The sequence below is a fragment of the Rhinoderma darwinii genome, chromosome 9 (assembly GCF_050947455.1).
Source record: "Rhinoderma darwinii isolate aRhiDar2 chromosome 9, aRhiDar2.hap1, whole genome shotgun sequence".
NCBI lineage: Eukaryota > Metazoa > Chordata > Amphibia > Anura > Rhinodermatidae > Rhinoderma > Rhinoderma darwinii.
The window spans coordinates 13,988,598-14,009,702 of record NC_134695.1 but is presented as its reverse complement, the minus strand read 5'-3'; positions in this window follow the sequence as shown (position 1 = coordinate 14,009,702).

Sequence of the window (21,105 nt, the reverse complement as noted above, 5' to 3'; positions counted from 1 at the left end):
TTTTCCATCTATTAGAGACATAAGATCCTTTTCCTACCAGGAGTTCTTTGAATGTGGAGAGAGACGATAAGGAGCTTGGTGGAACTACAAGGATAAGAAATTCCATCCACACCCTCATTGGATTGTGGATTGTCCACTGCATTTTTCTGGGAGAGAGTGTCCATACTGAATGATATTGGACTGTTACCAGCACCGCCTGAGCGGTAAACTTAACTGTACTTTATATATGTCATTTAGGGTATTTGTTGGATCATACCCAATTTAGTTTTGCCTGCTCCGATCTGAAAGAGATTTTGTGGGTATTTGAGCCAAGAGAAACCATCATTATATTTGGATTTAACAAACCGTATCAAGTCCAGCTGACCATTTCCACTTCCGTAAAACTTGAAGGGAAAGGATATTTACCAGTCACTGCAAGAAGGTTCTGAACCCCAAGGCTTCATCATTGTAACCTATCTTTTACTCCAATGTATTACAACCTTGAATCCCAAAGGAGAATTGAGACAACAAGTTTATCAAATATCATCAGACTGTCATAAAAAATGACTAACTTGTGTCCGATTGTTGGAACTTGACATTGTACGATTACCATACGTGGACGAATGTCAGCGTCCCTCATACAATAGTGGGGCATGTTTTGACCCTTGATGGGTGGTCAACATTACGAAGAGTGAATAGACAAAGAATCCCAGGAAGTTGGAAAGGGTCAATATGACGGCACTTAAAGGAACAGTGTCATCACAAATAATTTTTTTATATGTTAAAGATGTTAGTGCTTTATTAAAAACGTTTATATTTATTTGTGTGTTTGTGTTTTACTTTTTCTTATTTTTACACTTTTTCTTCCCTATGGGGGCTGCCATTTTTTGTTCCATTTCTGTATGTGTCGATTAACGACACATACAGACATGGAATACGGCAGCCACAGTCCCATAGGGACTGCGAACGGCTCCCGTCCCATTCACTTGTGTGTACGGCGTCTGTGTCGGAACTGCGCATGCGCCGCTCCCACACAGTCCAATTTGAAATTGGCGCCGTCCGGCGCCATTTTCCTGTGGACCGGAAGTCGCGGCTGGACAGTAATATTACTACTTCCGGTCGCGGCTTCCGGACTTGTGCACTTGGACCAGCGGCAGCAGACGGAGCGGACGGGCCGGAGGGAGCCGCGGCGGCAGGAGCAGGTAAGAGATTTCAATGTATGTTCGTGTTTGTGTGTGTTTACTACTGTATGTAAACCTACTACAACAGAACCAGGGGGAGTTGGAACCAGCGCTGAGAATGTAGTTATTTTGTTAAAACGGAAATCAACTTTCCAAGTTTAATTGACCTTGATTAAAATCGAAGCACAGGGGCTACGAACAAGAATTAAGTGACAGGTAGGTGTAGTCCAGAGTACAGAGAAAAGGAGAGGATAGGCGGTAGCCTACGCGTTTCAGACCCTCGCTGGGTCCTTAGTCATGGCTTATGATGATAAAACTTGGAAAGTTGATTTCCGTTTTAACAAAATAACTACATTCTCAGCGCTGGTTCCAACTCCCCCTGGTTCTGTTGTATCTTCTGCGTGTGCCGACACGAGGATCCGTGTGCTGATTCCTACATCCTTCTCGTGACAAGGTGAGCTGGAGGATCTCTTTCATATTTTTTTCTTAAACCTACTACACTGTGTGTTAGCTCAAAAAATGGCGACACACAGTGTAGGAGGTTACACCGTTCAAACCCCTCGTTTATCCCGGCACTAGCCAGGATAAAGGAGGGGGGGGATGCTGAGAGCTCACTAGAGCGAGGGCTTTTTACCCAATTTTGCAATGCTGCAATTTTGGGAATAGCTCCATCTAGTGACCAGAAATGGGAAATATTATAAATTAGAATTAATTTATAATATTTCCTGACTCGTGAAAAAAAAAAAAAAAATTTGAACAATGTTTAATCACCCACACACTAAATGTTTAATTAAAAAAAAAAAACATGTTTTTCTGGCAACACATTCCCTTTAAATTGGGAGATAATACTAGAAGTAAATTGAAAATTAGGCTTCAGATTATCTAGGCTGTCACATGCCACATTCAAATGACTGTTTGGGTCGGTATGTGCATGATTCAGCTTGGAGATGGGCATCAAATTTTACGAAAAGCGAAAATACCACCTGTACCCAAAGGGGAGCTATTCCTGATCTTGGGGATAATTATAATCAAAGTGACCCTTCCATATGCAGACAGGAAAGATATCAGCCCCATGGGTAACAAGACTAGTGAACCCTGGTGCCTTTTCCATAATTCTCTAAGACTTGTGGAATTAGCAGATATGATGGTACATCATATGACTGGCACCTTTAAGCTTCCGGATGATATCTATATATTGTGTGGTCATAATGCATATAAATGGATAGCTATGAGAGCAGAAGGAACCTGTACATTAGCTAGACTTCAGTCAGCCAAATGGGTATGGCAAGATAATGATTATCCTTACAGTAACATACCAAATCATATGTTGTTCAAGAGGGAAGCCAACCCGAGTAAGGCTAAATCCCTAGTACATGTTCCCTGGCAAGAAAAGTTCGGCCTATCACTCCCACTAGTAGGGTTATCTGTAAGAATTGCACATAATATTGAAAAGCTTGCTGACTTATTTGACAATATTACAGAATAGGTCTTTGATGCTTTACATATAACTAGCACACTTACCAGTCAGCTTATTTTAGAAACTAACCAGCATGCCATAGTCCTGAGACTATCTCATACCATGCCAAGTCGGTATGTGTCAGATAGTAGGTCCTGCCTGCTGCCATTATATAGAACCCTGTGGCCTGTTGCAAGTCACGTATGATATCGAGCAGGATAAGAAGGTAAAGGAAGAGTTCAGGAAAGTTAATAACTCTCAGGATAACTGGAATTCAGATTAGCTTAATTGGCTAAACCCAGCTAACTGGTTTAAGGGAATAGGTGGTTCCGTTTTATGGATTACATGTAGCTTTGTAGGTATTTATTATAGGAATACTTATTTATTTGATTGTCAAACTAATTTTTTTATGCTGATGTCGAAGTGTTGTAATGGTTATAAAACCCAACGCAGGTTAAAGTTCTATGTGTAGAAAAAAGAGAAACATTGGGACATAAAATAACTTCTACATCCTTTCTTCCAGTAACAGTTCACATGCCTCAATTCATCAAGGATGATGGATGGATATGCACCTACTATGATGGATGAAACCCTTCTCAAGTCGACATATGTGTCCATTGTGGTGGTGTTAGGGAAGAATCAGATAATTAGGGATAGATTTGTGTGGCCAGGAACACCCCACTCTTAGGTAAGGCCTCGTGCACACTTCCGCCAGTTTTCACAGCCGTTTGTGACGGATCCGTTTGACCGTTTTAGCGGCTGTGTGCACCCAGTGTTTCCGTTTCCGTGCGTCGAGCATGGTACTGTCCAGGGTGCTGAAAGAGTTAATGGGCTGCACTGATCGGAGGTAACTCTTTCAGCAACCTTGACAGTAGCATGTAATAAAATAAATAAAAGTTCATACTTACATTCCTCCTGTCCGGCCTCCAGCGATGACATTTCATCCATATCGCCGCTGCAGTCAATCACAGGCTGTAGTGGCAGTCACACACATCAGAAGGCCGGCCTCCAGGGATGACGCTTCATCCCACGTGACCGCCTCTGCAGCCAATCACAGGCTGCCGCGTCAGAAAAGAAGGTCGGACTGGAGGAAGAAGAGGGACTCGTCACCAAGACAACAACCGGGTACGTATGAACTGCTTTTTATTTTATTTTTAATCAGCAGCCTCTTTTCTCTATCAGTGATTGATAGAGACAAGTGGCTGCCGATTAGTGTAATATTTTTGTGATGTTTTTCTGCCCGCCCGGCGGTTGCTAGGTAACGGCTCCGTCACACACGTACGGCACACGGATGCCTTCCGTGTGCCTTCAGTTTTTTTGACAGCCCCTTTGACTTGCATGGACCTCACGGTCACGGAATCTCGGACCAAAGTAGGACATGCTCTACTTTGGATCGGAACGGAGCAACGGACCGTCAAAAAAACGGAAGTGTGCTTGGCTCCATTGAAATGAATGGGTCAGGGTGCTAGCCGTCAGAAAAACGGCTAGCACCCTGAAGGAAAAAACTGAAGTGGGCATGGGTCCTAAATGATTTATAGATGATCTGTGGGAAAGGATCTCAAGGCAAGTTTGATGATCCCACTGTTTATGTGGCTAACCGTGTAATCCGTGATATACCACAGTTTCAGCTGTAACTCAGGATAGGTAGATTCCACAATCTAAAGGCCACTTTACTAGGTTAGGAAGGGATAGGAGAATCCTAGTTTTCACCTTCAGAGCATATCGGTTCCCATAGGGATAGATTAGATGGATGCAGTATTTTGTCAAAAAGAGGGGAACTGTCAGAGTAATAAATGGAATACCTGTTAGATTTATATATTGTATTAATATTATCAAAATATCTCCATTATATTCAAAGAGATATAAGATATGTTTTAAGATTCTCTTAAAACATGGCATTCCACATCATTTGAATACATAGGATAAAGCTGACGTCACCAGGCATTCCAAACTAATGACTACCAGATGTTCTTGAATGGATTCTAGGAGGAAGAATCTTGTTACCTTATATAGAAGTGAATATACACATTGTATATTTGGCATCATCTGATTGGTTAATGTGTGTTAAGTGAAAGCACGAACCTATAAATAAAGGTTCCGTCCACAGCCATTTTAGATTTCTGTACATCAAACCATTGTATGTGCAATCTCTCCCAATCAGTCATTTTTGTAAATATGAATGAATCCTGTACAAATTCTGTTATGGAGAAAAGGAACTCGAGAGTGATGGAGTTTAATCTCACAGATCTTTCCTTAACTCAATCATACCGTCCTATCTCGTTACTTAACCATGACTACAAGCTGCTGGCCAGAATTCTGGCAGATAGGTTGCAATGCTTCCTTCCTGATCTTTTGTCCGATGCTCAAACAGGTTTTACACGAGGTAGGACTTGTATAAAAAAAATATCAGATCTGCAATAGCCACTACGGTCGCGGCGCAGGATTCCGCGCAGCCGGTGACTATGTTAATGAGTCTCGACGCTGAGAAAGCGTTTGACATGGTGGCATGGCCGTTTTTGGATAAGCTGCTGGTCCGTACGGGGGTGGGTTCCATTTTTACCCAATTCATCCAGTCATTTCGTGTGGGGGCAGCGACCTGTGTGGCGGTCAATGGGCACCAAGCAGGGATGCCCCTTTCTGTTTAATCTTTCCATAGATCCCTTACTGCGTCACCTTTCTAAGACCTCAACTTTTCAGGGCCTTACTATACAAGACCTGGAACTAAAAGTAGCCGCTTTTGCGGATGATATCCTGTTGGTAGTTACGGACCCTAAGCAGACAGTAACTCCCCTTCTTGAAGAACTAGACCGGGTGGGCCGATTATCGGGATATTATCTTAATAGGGACAAGACACTGTTGTTGAGAGGGCCTTCTAGACCCCTTTGGTGGGCCGCCTTTCCATTTCGATGGAACACTCAGGTGATCAAATACTTGGGAGTCCAAATCTCCAGCCACCCTGCTAAACTCTGTATACTTAATACCACACGTTATATAGAGGACTTAGAAAAGACTCTCTCAAATTGGAAACATTTCACCCTTTCATACCTAGGGAAGGCCAATCTTCTTAAGATGACGGAGTTCCCTCGTCTCCTATATATTTTTCACACCCTCCCAATATAGCTCACCCCAAAAGATGAAAAACACATTAACTACTTATACAGGACATTCGTGTGAGTGGGGGGGAAAGATCCCGCATTGCCTACGAGATTTTACAACAACCTAGAGCCAATGGGGGCAATAATTTCCCCGACATTAGGCGGTATAAACAGGCGGCCTTGTTCCATTATGTTTCGGACTGGCTTGGGAGCACCTCTCATTATACCTCGTATACTCTGGATTCCAGATTATTTTCTGGATGGGCTCTGTCGGGACTCCTGTACCTCCCATATGAGGGTTTATCTGTTGAGAGTAGAGCTAACCCACTACTTTTCGCCACTTGGAAAGCACGGCAGAAAATCAGGCGACATCACCAGCTTTTTGCTTTGTTATCTCTCCACTTACCACTAATCTGTAATAACCATTTTCAGGATGGTAATCCACTGGCAATTTTCCACAGAGGTCACACATTAGGAATCACCTCCTTAAAACAGCTTGTACATAAAGAAGACCGTAGGGCTCTTACACTTTCAGAACTCCGCTCCACATATCCCGAGTTAGCCATCGATCACTTTAGTTTTCTTCAAGTCGACAGTTATATTATAAAGGTTTTACAGCAACTGCCAGACCTGGAATGGAATCCTTATTTGCTCCTAAAATTCTCCAGTCCCAACTCCCCGAAGGGCCAAATATCTAAAAACTACCAATTCCTTCATATTCCCCTTGATTACACTCAATCCCGGACTCCTCTAACTAAATGTCAGGGTGACGATCAGACTAACTCCTACCACGATACTGGTGGCTCTAGAGCAGGCACATCAATTTCTTCCCTCTGCTCGTTTTCTGGAAATGCGACTTAAGATAGCCCATAGGTCATATTTGACTCCAAGTGTGGGGCATAAAATTTGTATCTACGAATCTTCGTGTTGCTTCAAATGTCAAGCTCCTGCAGCCAATCTCTACCATTGCTTCATGCCCACACATTCGTGTATTTTGGTCTCGCATACGCACATTCACTACTACTCACCTCACCAATTTTGTCCCCGATACGATAACGTGGACGGTGTTTGGGTACATGGACCCTGAAGTTCACGGATGTTCTCCAGGGCACACAAATTGTTGCATTATGTGGCGGCAGCGGGGACGATAGCCATATTGCAAACCTGGTTTGCTAATCAGCCCCCACCTTTTAAATTAGTCTTGGATAAATTATCCTATCTACTGAAAATGGATTGGGTAGTGGCCTCTCTCCATAAGGAATTACAGGTCCAACAATTTTTTTTGAAACATGGGAAACATTCATTGCATTACTCCCACAAAAAAATACAAATACGGAAATGCTTTGAACCAATGGTCTGGTTCCACGAACAGGTGCTCCTGGGGAAATCACCTGTGTAAGATGTGGTCAGGATCCTTGTGGTTTACTGGTGTGGGCGATAGCCATACTTCTTTTTCATGTCCTTATTTCTCCCCTGTCCCCGCATAAATACGATGGGTTCTGTTGGGGTGGATGTGTGCGATGGGCTGGTTCCTGCGGACGCCTCCATCCTCGATTTATGTTTTTCTTTTTAAAATTCAATGGGGTAGGGGAAATTGCTTACAATTTAATACGCATGTGAGTGTTGCATCTGCATTGTTTCCTTCATAAGCACAGCGAGATAAAAATGGAAGTTATTTTGTTTTCATTTCTTTTCTCCTCCCCCTTTCCCGCCTCCCTCATCTACTTATCACGCTATGGAAATAAAGATAAAAACAAAGCGCACATCGTGCCTGAATTTGTATGTATAACGAAAAAATTTATATGGTCAAAGGTACTGACCTGGTGATGTTATGCTAGGAGCACAACATCCCACACGTGCATTCAGAGGTAGCTCTGTCAGAGTCGGTTGCAGCCACAGTTCCCAGTCCGGAGATTTGAGGTTCAATATCCGCTGAATAAATCCAGTGTAAGGAAAAAAATCGGGGAAATCCAAGGGCGCAGCCGTATCCAGATAAAATTGTTTTTATTTGTACATAGAACAACAACAAAAAGGATTGTGTTTCGAAGCCGTACCGGCCTCTTCGTCAGGTCAGAGTACAAGTGATTGTCCTTATATGTGGACTTGTGTTTTGTAGTCCTTGCGCACGGGTCCTCGTGACGGCACACGACTGGCTGATTGTATATAGAAGAAAAAAGGTGGATCCAGCGCTTGGAAAGCAGATTTACCCCCAGGGACATCGGAGGCACTCTTGATTGACTCCCAGAAATCAGATTTGACCAAGAAATTACCAGCAATATGTGAGCGGCGACTTCTTACTTTAACAAACTTCGGTCTCCTTTTAACGTCATTTCGCTGTATGTACACGGCTCATTATGGCGCAATGGGTAAGTCAGCATGGGTCCCAAGTACCGGCGTCTACAGTCCTGTGTTGTGTCTGTGCAACAAGTACATCCGTATCCACTAACTAGACCCGACCAGTGGAAACACAATCCTTTTTGTTGTTGTTCTATGTACAAATAAAAAACAATTTTATCTGGATACGGCTGCGCCCTTGGATTTCCCCGATTTTTTTCCTTACACTGGATCATCTACTTATCAAGCTCAACCTCTTGATGATGTTTAATTTGTGTTTAATTTGTGCTTTATGGAAATTTCAATGATCCTCTGGACTACTGATAGTATTACATTGTTCCCCCTACCTTCTTTCCTTCTGTTTTCCCCAAAAACGTAATAGTTTGAAAAAATGTTCAATAAAAAGGTTTTAAAAAAAAAAAAATCTTCCAAAAGGAACATTTACTAAGCAAAATTAGCCAAAATTCTGTCTCAAATTGCACCAATAAACTGTTGAACATGTGTGCCAGATTCATGCGTTTTCAAAATGGTTTAGTTAGGTGCAAAGTGTAAAAAAGTGTCTAGAAAAAAGAGACATGGCTGGAGGTCATTAAAAAAACCCTCAGAATTATTAGCGACATGTTCCATTTTTACGGCTTAAAATATTATTAAGTAAACCAAGTGGTCGCGTAAGAAAGTGTCTATCAAGATGTGCCAAATCTATTATCGTGTGCACCACTGTGATAAATTAGGAGCAGTTTACCAGTCTGGGCTACTTTTCTACTGTATATAATGTGGGTAGTTCACGTCCTGTTTGCCAACTACAGCAAATTAGACTATAAGGTACCTACACAATGGGAGGGGGGGGGGTCATATCTCTGAAACAGGAGCAGGAAGGGGTGGGGGATTTCCAGGAAGAAGTGGAGGGTAAAAAATATATAATATGGGGTGGGGCTTAGCCATGGCGGAGTGAACACGCGCTTCGGGGGAGCTCCGTGCAGCAGAGCTGCAGATCACAGCCTAAGCCCGTCTAGAACACCGGGAGATGCCCGGAAAGCGTAGGGGTCAAAACACTACACCCTCCCGCTCCTTACCCTAAACGCAGACATGGAGTGTCAGCCTGGACCGCTTCCTCTCGGTGCCGCTGGCCGCTCCCGGGGCTCTGAGTGTCATGGCGGCCGCTGCACAGCCAGCAGCCACGTGGAGAGCGGAGGACCGCCTGAACGCGGCTATGGCACCCTGCATGCAGGGACACCTAGACGATCCACTAATGCCTGCTTCGTGTACAGGGACCAGCAGTGATGAGGTACCGACAGTATCCCCTCCTACCCCCCTGTCTACCCTGCCGTCAGCCACAGTCCCCATGCCTGGAAGCTCTGATGGGATCCCCCTGCAGCCCGCACTGCATGCAGACTTACACTTACTTAGGGAACTAATACAAGCACTCCCTACTAGACAGGACTTAGATTCCCTGGTGACCAGAATTGAGCAATCCCACCAACAAGACATCGCGGACCTAAGACAGGAGGTAGACAGGGTGGACACCAGGATTACTTCCACTGACAGTGCGGTTTCCGCCATTGATAGCAGAGTTTTTATACTGGAGCAGAACACATTACTAACAGAACACATATGCAATCCCTTGCACTTCAACTGGATGATCAAGAAAATAGAGGCCGCAGAAATAATATTCGTCTGAAAGGCCTCCCGGATTTAGGTCCCAGAGACGACCTCCCTAATAGAATCACCACCATCTTTAATAAAGTTACCAACAGACCCCTGGAAGCCACATTTCTATTGGACCGTGTACACAGAGTCTCTAGGCCCGATCCGAATGACCCTTCAAACCCGCGGGATGTCCTGTGTCGTTTGCACTACTACTCGGACAAGGACTTGATTGTCAGAGGAGCTTGGTCACATGGTCCGATTTCGGTTGATGGTGGCAGGGTTGCGGTCTATCCAGATGTCTCACCGCGGACGCTTTATATGAGACGTCTACTTCACCCGCTGCTAGACAAGATAAAAGCGGCTGGAGCCACTTATAGATGGGGGCACCCATTTCACGTGGTAGTCAGAAGAGATAATACCTCCTTCATCCTGCGCCATTCCTCGGACTTAGAGGCCTTATTTCGTTTCTTGCAAATTGACCTGTTTCCGGTCCCGGACTGGCTGGCACTGGATCGAGTTGAACCACCTCAACGCCGGCGCAACCGGCGCCCGAGTCAGCCCTTCAACAGACCCTCGCTACAGGAATCAATAGGATCTCAGCCAGATCTCTCACTACGTATGCCTCACGAGGCCTGAGCCGGTCTCCGGTTCCAAGAGTCGCTATCCTGATAATATAGCATTGGCTTTTACGGCCCCCGGGCTTCCTTCAGCGCCCAGTAGTCCTTTTGGCATATTGTTTCTGTTTACAGGTTCTTCATACGCTCGCCTGAAGAGTTCCCTCACAAGCGGACCCTCTGGAGCAGCATCGACACGTTGTTTTCTTCCTCTGATCGATGGGACTTTCCTGGAAGAGGGTTGATATGCCCGATCTCACGCTACTTACAGAACAGTAGATATACCCTGTCTTTTATATTGCCCCACCTTCCGTGCCCAGCTTCCCCTCCCCCTCCCCCTTCCTATTACCCCCAACATATGTATGCTCCCCCCCCCCCCATCTTTTAAAACCCTTTGCCTGCCATGTCCACACAGGCGATAGACCAGGGGAGCGTGGGCTTATCATTATGTTAATGTGTCAGTATTCCTGTCTAGGGCCTTACTATATTGTATTATATGTTATATGTGCAATACTACATTCGTTACTGGGCCACTCCCGTTTATTCTAGGGTTTTCATATGAGCTATTGTGTTACATGCCTACCAAGGGGTAGTTTACATGTACAGGATGATATCATTTTTCTTAGCTTCCTTTACTTACTCCTTATACATATTTTGAGGCTTTCAAGGCGGGGGGTTTTTAGGGATTGTAACATGATGTTTGCAATTGACCAATAATATGTATCATGATATCCCCTGCTCATCTTCTGGCGGGTATTAGATACTTCTGTCTGCTCTCCCTTCATACCTACCTCTCACTCTCCTTCCTCCCTTCCATCCCTTCTCTTCTCCCCCCCCCCTTTAATTCTCTACAGGTGTCTTGGCGGGTAATTGCACATTGTAGAATACCCGGGCAGGGTTGTTGTCTCGGCTGGCAGGAGGCAGTGATGAGACATTGCAATTCCATTCGGGATCTGCTGGTTTTCCAAAACAGCTTGGTTGATATCCTGAGCTCGTTCCCTCCCAATAACCTTGCCCTGGTGTCCCTCCATGTCCCGCTCTTAAAGCTCTCAGGAAAAGGGATAGTAATGTTTGACGGGCCTTGCTGGTTCAGGCCTGGTTATATAAGTTGTCCTTGCCTCCTTTGCCCACCCCATGGTGGACACTGGACGAAAGTTGTATTTTGCATCTGAAGTGCTGCTCGGTGCACGGGGCTCCTCCCCCCCCTCTTCTCTTTGGTTTTCCTTGTTTCCATTTGTTGCTAACTTTTTCTTCACAGGTCTCAGTGAGAATTGGCCTTTGGGCCGCCTTTTCTGTATATTTTATTTTTCTTATACCTGATTTTCCGCTTCTACCTCTCATTTCCTTCCCTTTCGTCTTATACCTACTCCCGGCGGGAATATGTCCAGTCACTCCCAGACAGATCTACGGTTAGGCTCATTGAATGTCAAGGGCTTACATAGTCCTGGGAAGCGATCCATCCTGCTTAACATGCTGAAAGGCAGACAATTACACGTTGCTTTCCTTCAGGAAACGCACTTGAGTGAACAGAAACCCTTTAAGTTATCCAACCTATGGTTTCCATACGCTTATCATAGTTTTTCTCCCGACCCGAAATTCAGGGGGACAAGTATCCTTCTTTCCCGCTCTATTCCATGGGAATTTCTGGACTCTCGCAGTGAAGAGATGGGACGAATGCTTTTGGTCAAGGGAAGCATTGACTCGCAGAGCTATACCTTCGCTTCTTTCTACTTGCCTAATGTGGGCCAGGGGTCAGCACTGATCGGTTTTTTAGATACACTGGAGGAGTTTGGAGAGGGTACCATTGTTCTAGGAGGCGACTTCAATGTGGCATTGGAACCGACCATGGATGTTTCATCGGGTTCATCGTCAATCCCCCACTCCCAACTACGTCGCATTAAACGGGCCCTCCATGACCATAACTTTGTAGATACGTGGCGTCTTTTGCATCCAGCAGACAGGGACTTTTCCTTTTACTCCTCTGTACATGACATTTATTCTAGACTCGATCTGATATTTATCAAACATCGCGCTCTTCCAACATTACAGACGGCCGACATTGACTCTATCTCCTTCTCAGACCATGCCCTTGTCACGGTATCCCTATCATTGCAAACTCCGTTAATAATCCAATCTCAATGGAAACTTAATCCCTTGCTTCTTAATGACTCTCTTGTCGCGTCGGATGTACAGCGTACGCTTGAGGACTACTTTATCACAAACACAGCCGCCGACACGAACCCAAGGGTGCTATGGGAGGCACATAAATGTGTCGTTCGAGGCACTCTTATCAAACACGGAGCCCGCTTGAAAAAAGAACGCGCCGGGAATATCGTTCGGCTACTGGCGGAAATTAAGGCCCTAGAAATTACGCACAAACGTTCCCATGAGGTAGAATGTCGAAATTAATTCAGAAACGGGATGAATTACGTACCATATTACTATCTAAAGCGAAAGCCACTCTCTCTAAATGTAAGCGCCATTTTTACGAGTATGGTAACAAATGCAGCAGGTCGCTTGCTAGAGCTCTGCGAACTCAACAAGCACGCACTTATGTTCCCTTTATTGCATCCTCCCCCAACACTCGAGCCAACCTGACTCTGGACATAGCTGCACAGTTCCGCGATTTCTATGCCTCTCTTTACAACACCGATTCCACCAACCCGGCCACGGTGTCAAACGATTTCCGAGCACGTATCCAATCCTATATTTCGGACTCGGGATTGCCGCCCTTGGCAGTGGAGGTTCTCTCTGCCTTGGAAGAACCGATTACCATGATCGAACTACCTGATGCGCTTAAAAATTCCGCTGCTGGTAAGGCCTCGGGGCCTGATGGTTTCACGCTTCCCTACTATAAAAAAAAATTATCTCTTGCCTTGGTCCGCATCTATTGTCATCTTTAAATTCTATATCATCCTCCACACGCGTCCCTCCAGATGCACTCAGGGCCCATATAGCAGTGATTCCCAAACCAGGGAAAGACCCAGTGCTCCAGCTACAGGCCAATCACTGCTTAACGCAGATATTAAACTCTTTGCCAAGATTTTGGCAATGCGGTTGGCCCCCTTGCTTGGTGAGGTAATCCATCTTGACCAGGCGGGGCTCATGTTAGGACGAGAGGCTCGGGACAACACTACAAAAGCGATCAATCTCATACACAAGTCCAAAATGTCCCGTATACCATTTATGCTTCTGTCCACGGATGCTGAAAAAGCATTTGACAGAGTTAACTGGACGTACATGGAGGAAACACTTCTCCGACTCGGACTGGGTCCTCAAATGATGGGTTGGATAATGTCATTGTACTCCTGCCCTTCCGCTAGGGTTCGTGTGAATGGTATTCTGTCAGATGATTTTTCAATCCATAATGGGACCCGCCAGGGCTGCCCCTTGTCCCCTTTGATTTTTATCCTTACTCTAGAACCATTCTTAAAGAGGCTCTGTCACCAGATTTTGCAACCCCTATCTGCTATTGCAGCAGATAGGCGCTGCAATGTAGATTACAGTAACGTTTTTATTTTTAAAAAACGAGCATTTTTGGCCAAGTTATGACCATTTTTGTATTTATGCAAATGAGGCTTGCAAAAGTCCAAGTGGGCGTGTATTATGTGCGTACATCGGGGCGTTTTTACTACTTTTACTAGCTGGTCGTTCTGACGAGAAGTATCATCCACTTCTCTTCAGAACGCCCAGCTTCTGGCAGTGCACACAGCGCCGTGTTCTCGAGAGATCACGCTGTGACGTCACTCACTTCCTGCCCCAGGTCCTGCATCGTGTCGGCCACATCGGCACCAGAGGCTACAGTTGATTCTGCAGCAGCATCAGCGTTTGCAGGTAAGTAGCTACATCGACTTACCTGCAAACGCCGATGCTGCTGCAGAATCAACTGTAGCCTCTGGTGCCGATGTGTCCTCGCTCGTCCGACACGATGCAGGACCTGTGAGTGACGACACAGCGTGATCTCTCAAGAACACGGCTTTGTCTGCACTGCCAGAAGCTGGGCGTTCTGAAGAGAAGTGGATGATACTTCTCGTCAGAACACCCAGCTAGTAAAAGTAGTAAAAACGCCCCGATGTACGCACATAATACACGCCCACTTGGACTTTTGCAAGCCTCATTTGCATAAATACAAAAGTGGTCATAAGTTGGCCAAAAATGCTCGTTTTTTAAAAATAAAAACGTTACTGTAATCTACATTGCAGCGCCTATCTGCTGCAATAGCAGATAGGGGTTGCAAAATCTGGTGACAGAGCCTCTTTAAGACATGTTCGTGTGAATCAGGACATTACGGGAATAGGAGAGGGATCCCTGGTCACCAAAGTAGCAGCATACGCAGACGACCTGTTATTCTTTCTTACTAACCCTTCTGTCTCCCTCCCGAATCTGATGCAGGAGTTTAGTCGCTTTTCCAGCCTTTCTAATTGTAAAATAAATTTTTCCAAATCCGAGGCCATGAATGTCTCCCTTCCCCCCGCCCTGTTGTCTACACTAGAGCAATCTTTCAGTTTCAAATGGAACCCGGTGGCCCTTAAATACTTGGGCGTGCATATCCCGGCGGACCTGAAGAAGCTCTATAACTTAAACTTCTCTGGGTTCCTCAATGAAGTGAAAGCAGATTGTGACAGATGGTCGGGAGGCACATTTACGTGGTTGGGCCGCTGCACGATTTTTAAGATGAATGTTCTACCCCGACTACTTTACCTCTTCCAATAGTAATCCCCCCTTCATTTTTCAAAGTGATTAACACCATTCAAAAGTCATTTGTGTGGAATGGCAAACATCCACGTCTCAGTCGTGCGCTCCTGTGCCGTTCCCGGGAGGCGGGGGGGGATTGGCACTTCCCGACATCCGCTTGTACTACATCTCAGCCCATCTGTCTCGAGTGGTGGACTGGTGCAAGCATGCCCCCTTTAAGGCCTGGATAGGTCTGGAGCAAGGCTTTTCGGAGATTCCTTTAGAGACGATTCCGTGGATGAAACGGGGACTTCTCACAACTCTTCTCCATCACCCCACGATCGGCCCTACGCTCCGTTGTTGTGCTCTCCCTACAGTTCGATCGAATCTTCTCCCTCTTTACTCTCCCATGACTCCGATCCTGGGAAACCCCTCCTTCCCTTCTGTGATGACTGATCCGGTGTTCAAGTCCTGGTCGTCGGCAGGGGTATTTAGGGCAGAACACTTCCTGAAAAACTCAGAGTGGCTCTCTCTCGCGGAGCTGACACGGATGCCTGACCTCCCCCCTTGGGTTACTGGCGTATATTTCAACTCCGCCACTTCTGCTCCTCATTGCCTTCTCCGGCTCTCTTCCATGCCCCTAGATCCCAGCTGGAATCGATATGTGTCGGCAAAGATCCGGCTCGCCATACTCTATCCACGATTTACCGTCTTCTTCTAAACCCGCCGGACTTACCGACGCCTGGATACATTTCTGAATGGGAGGTTGATCTGGGGATCACACTTACCACATGTCAGAGTGCCCGAATTATCTCCCTAGCACACAAAACCTCAATTAGTTCACAATATCAGGAAGCTAGCTTCAAACTGCTTTCAAGATGGTATAGAACTCCGGTCCGTCTCCATCGCATTTTCCCGACCGTCTCGCCTCTTTGTTGGAGGTGCGGTATGGACAATGGTACCCTTCTTCACACTTTCTGGTCTTGCACACTTCTAACAGAATTCTGGGAGGGAGTTAAGAGGGTGATCTTCCAAGTAACTGACACCACTTGTAACATGGATGCGGCCTTCTTCCTCCTCCATCACTGTGACATTCCGGCTAACACCTATAAACGCTCTCTGCTACACTTTCTAGTGATGGCTGCAAGACACTGTATTCCCTTACGCTGGAAGAAATCCTCTCCTCCGACATTGTCCCTCTGGGTTTCGAAGGTCAATGACCTTATGCATATGGAGGACCTGACTTCCTCCATTTACGATACTCACGCTAGGTTCTGCCGCACGTGGGCTCCTTGGATCGTGTTTCAGGACACTGATTCCTACACAGACATTCTTGGAAGTGTAGACACTATTGGATAGCTTGTGGGATCCTGATGGGAGTGGCGGGGGTCCCCTCGGGGGGAGCGGTCATTCCTCCCTCCACTTCTCGCTCTTCTATCCCCCTCTTTACTTTCTGCCTAGGTCTGTTTCTCTAGTGCATCTTGGGGAAGTTCATTAGTATAATCTAGAGATGTAATATAATGTTAGCTCAGAGGTTTGCAGTATGAGGTTCAAAGGCATACATCTTTATTTCTGTAAGAGGTTACACTTTCCAATATGTACTTGTTGTATCTTGTATTCTGTAAATATGTGGCTGGTGGCCACGAAAATAAAGAATTAAAAAAAAATATATATATATATAATATAAAATATATATATTCCAGAGGACGGGTGCAGCACGAGAGAAATCTTGGAGACGGGAGTGGGAGGTTCGGATTATGGAGGATTTTAATCTAAGGTCGTTGGCAGAACGTAGAGCCCGAGTAGGGTGGTAGACAGAGATGAGGGAGGAGATGTAAGGAGGTGCAGCACTGTGGAGAGCTTTATGGGTGAGAGTAATAAGTTTGAATTTTATTCGGAAGGGGATGGGCAACCAGTGCAGTGACTGGCACAGATTAGAGGCGTTGGTGTAGCGGTTGGTCATAAAGATGAGCCTGGCTGCTGCATTGAGGATAGATTGGAGAGGGGAGAGTTTGGCGAGGGGAAGACCGACTAGGAATGAGTTACAGTAGTCAAGACGAGAGTGAATCAGAGCAACAATGAGAGTTTTGGCGGTTTCCTCCGTAAGAAAAGAGCGGATTCTGGTGATGTTTTTGAGGTGAAAATGACCGGAGCGTGAAAGTGATTGTATGTGAGGAGTAAAGGAAAGATCGGAGTCAAAAATAACCCCGAGACAGCGGGCGTGCTGCTTATAGTTGTCCAATAACAGGCAGCACTCCAAGTCAAAGTGCCTTTTTTTTTAAATTATTTTATTTTCATTTTCAAAACACAAAGTATACACAACACAATTGGAATAAGCCAGTGCAATACAGTCAACAGGCCACTGGTCAGCTACCTGCATTACATAAGTGCATAGGATCACAAGTAAAATAGCACATCGCTCAAATCAAGAGTGAAAGAATCTCCGATATGCACCCTGAACCCACAGCCGTGCATAGTACTCCGTGGGCGAACAGGAAAACAGTAAGAGAAGGGAAGAAAAGCAGAGACACTAAGGGAAGAGAGGAAAGGGAAGGAACTAACCTGACACACTGGACCTAGGTGATAAGTCAAGAGGCCATGATGGCCTTATATTCCTCAGTGGATTGAAATCGGACCCATTCACGCCATGTTCTGAGGAAGGAGGCATGGGACCCTTTCATAGATGCTGTGAGGTCCTCCATTCTCATAATCTCCTGAATCTTACCGAACCACATGCCCACCGACGGGGGGCAAGATGGTCTCCACAGTGCAGGAACACACGCCCTAGCAGCGTTCACCAAATGGCGAACCACCGAGCGTCTATACGTAGACAGGGGCACCTCACACAGATGGAGCAGGAAAAGGCCCGGAGATCGTGGGAGGGGGAAATCTGTAAATTTCAAGGAAATGCGCCACACCTCGGACCAGAAATCAGTCAGGAGTGGGCAGTCCCAAAAAATATGCGATATTGTACCCACATGGTCACCACATCTCCAGCATAATGGCGAAGCTGCAGGGATCATTGCATGCAATCTGGAAGGCACCCTATACCAACAAGACATAATCTTGAACCCTGCCTCCTGAAATCTACTGGCCATAGAGGATTTATGCGTCATAGTGAACAGGCGCTCCTTTTGTTCAGGAGTAAATGTCAAGCCCAAGTCTCTTTCCCAACTAAGCAGGTAAGATGGTGGAGGCAGATTAGAGGATCAAGAGATTATAAAGTCTGGACAACGAATGTTGAATCGTGCCCGTGCCTGTACATAGGAGTTCAAACGGGGAGATGCCCCGCGAGTGTGCCGCTGGATGTTCTAAGGACACTAGGAAATGTCGCAACTGGGTAAACTGCCACGCCGAGAAAGAGACTGGGTCCGACAAAGACTGTAGTTGAGCGCTAGTCACCCACATCTTGTCCTGTAAAAAGTGTACAGCCCGTCCCATACCTGCCCTCAACCAAAGCTGGAAAGGGCCACTGTCCAGTCCCGGCGGAAAAGCTGGATTGCCCAAGATCGGGAACAGAGGGGAGGGGGGATGGCGAGATCTCTGCCGGAGGAAATATCTGCGACGCAACTGCCAGGGTGGGTCCGATCGTCGGGTGTGTCCGTGCTACCAGGGGAACATGTCTACCCAACCAAGGTAAGGCCTGTATAGGGACTGTCATAAAAGCCTGTTCCATGGACACCCATTCTTTAATCTCGCTATGTCGGAACCAATCCAAAATTTGCGTCAAGTGAGAGGCATGATGATAGGAGACAAAGTCCGGAAGACCAATGCCCCCCTCACACTTCACACGAAAAAGCATGGATCGGGCAATACGCGCAGGTTTCCCTGCCCAAATGAATTTGTGCAGAAGGGACAGCAGGGATTGAAAGAACGGGCGTGGGATATGTATCGGTAAGGCCTGAAAAAGAAACAGAATCCGCGGTAAAATGTTCATTTTAAATATCGCGCACCTACCAAACCAGGTGAAGGTGCCCGACGTCCAAGAATCCAGGTCAGCCTTTACACGTTGAAGAAGTGAAGGAAAGTTCACCGCATAAAGGCGAGATAGATCACTGGGAAGCCGGACCCGCAGGTCTTTAAGCGAGTCCCTTGCCCACTTAAAGGAGAAGGACTCAGACAGGTCAGCAACCAGGGTCTGTGGTAACGAGATGTTAAGGGCCTCTGACTTCTGGTAGTTGATCTTGAAGTGGGATAATCTCGAGTATCTACTCAACTCCGCCATCAGGTTGGGCAAGGAAATCCTTCGAGGCGTGAGGAAAAAGAGCATGTCATCCGTGTAGGCGGATGTCATGTCATCCCAAGTCCAAATCCATAATATCCGGGTTGGAGCGGATATGGCACAAAAAGGGCTCCAGGCATAAAATGAAAATCAATGGAGATAGGGGGCAGCCTTGCCTCGTACCATTAGTGATTGTAAATGAAGATGAAAAGTGCCCGTTGACCTTAACCTGAGCCGATGGGCAGGAGTAGAAACCCGAAATCCAGGACATCATATGAGTCCCCATACCTACATGCCGCAAAGTTGATAGCATAAAATCCCAGCTGACACTGTCGAAGGCCTTCTCTGCGTCCGTCGACAAAAAACAGATGGGAAGGGTCGAGCCTGCCGCCTGGTACATCAAATTAATCGCCCCTGTGTTGTTATCTCACGCTTCCCGCAAGGGCATAAAACCCACTTGGTCGGTATGTATCACATTGTGTAGGGGCGGAGTCAACCGATATGCCAGAATCTTTGCAAATAGTTTCAGATCTACATCCAGTAAAGAAATAGGACGATAATTCTGGCATAAGGATGGATCCTTCCCCTCCTTGGGTATGATCGTAATGTGGGCCTGCAACGTGTCTCTAGGAATGGAGCCCCCCTCAGTGATTGAATTGAAGGCCCGGAGGAAGTGAAGCGAAAGCAAGTCTGAGTTGGTCTTATAGTATGGTAGGGACAAGCCGCCTGGACCCGGCCCCTTCCCCATGGGTGAGTCCTTCAGTGCCCATGACAACTCCTCCGGGGAGATGGGAGCCTCCAAGGCCGCGATAGCCTCTGGCAGGATACATTTCATCCCTGAAGACCGAAGATACTGCTCAATCTTCTCCAGCTGACTGCTGCCATCCGGAGAATGGGGTGCCCTCGGGAGGTTATAGAGTGGTAATAAGCACGGAAGGCCTCCGAAATGTCTTGCGGGAGCTGCAGACGTCTATTATGTGCGCCTAGAATGTGAGGAACATAGGTGTGTGAGCGGGTTTTCCGAAGAGCTCGGGCCAAGGTCCTACTGGGTTTGTTACTAAATTCGTAAAAGTGTCGTCTACATTTAACTAATGAGGCCCTCGCCTTTGCAAGACAAAGTAAACGTACCTGCTCCCTCAACTGCCCCAATTCTGCCCCTAACACCCGATCCTGAGATACCTTAGGAGACAGCTCCAGTCGATGTATTCTGGACAGTAAGTCCCGGAGGTGAGCCGTCCGTTCTTTCTCAAGTTTGGCCCCAATTCGTATAAAGGAGCCGCGCACCAGGCATTTGTGCACCTCCCAAATACAAAGAGAGTCCACCCCCGGCGTGTTATTTGTGTCAAAGTACTCCACCAGCTCCCTGCGAACATCTGAGACCACCGTCGGATCCTGTAGGAGCGATTCATTCAGTCGCCACCGCCAGGAGCGAGGGTGGGCCGTTGGGCGAGCTAAAGTGAGAGTAATAAGGGCGTGGTCAGAAAGAGTTATGTCATCTATTGAGGACGAGGTGAGGCTGGAGAGATGTGTGTGACGCAGGAAAAAGTAATCTAATCTGGAGTAGGAGTTGTGGGGTGCCGAATAAAACGTGTAGTCTTTGGTTGAGGAATGCAGAACCCGCCACGCGTCCACCAGTTGGTGCTCACCCAGCAATCGTTGTATACGACGGTGAGCTGCCCTGGGTAGAGAGGAGTGCCCTCTCGAGGTATCTAATACTGGATCCAATGTGACACTTAAATCCCCCCCCCCCCCCCAGTATTAGGGTGCCTTCCAGAAAGCCATCCAGTGCCCCTAAAACTCTGTCCAAGAAGGCCACTTCACCAGTGTTAGGGCGATAGTATGAGGCCAGTGTGTACAGGGTGTTATCCAACTTACCCTTCACAAAAAGGTACCGGCCCACTCC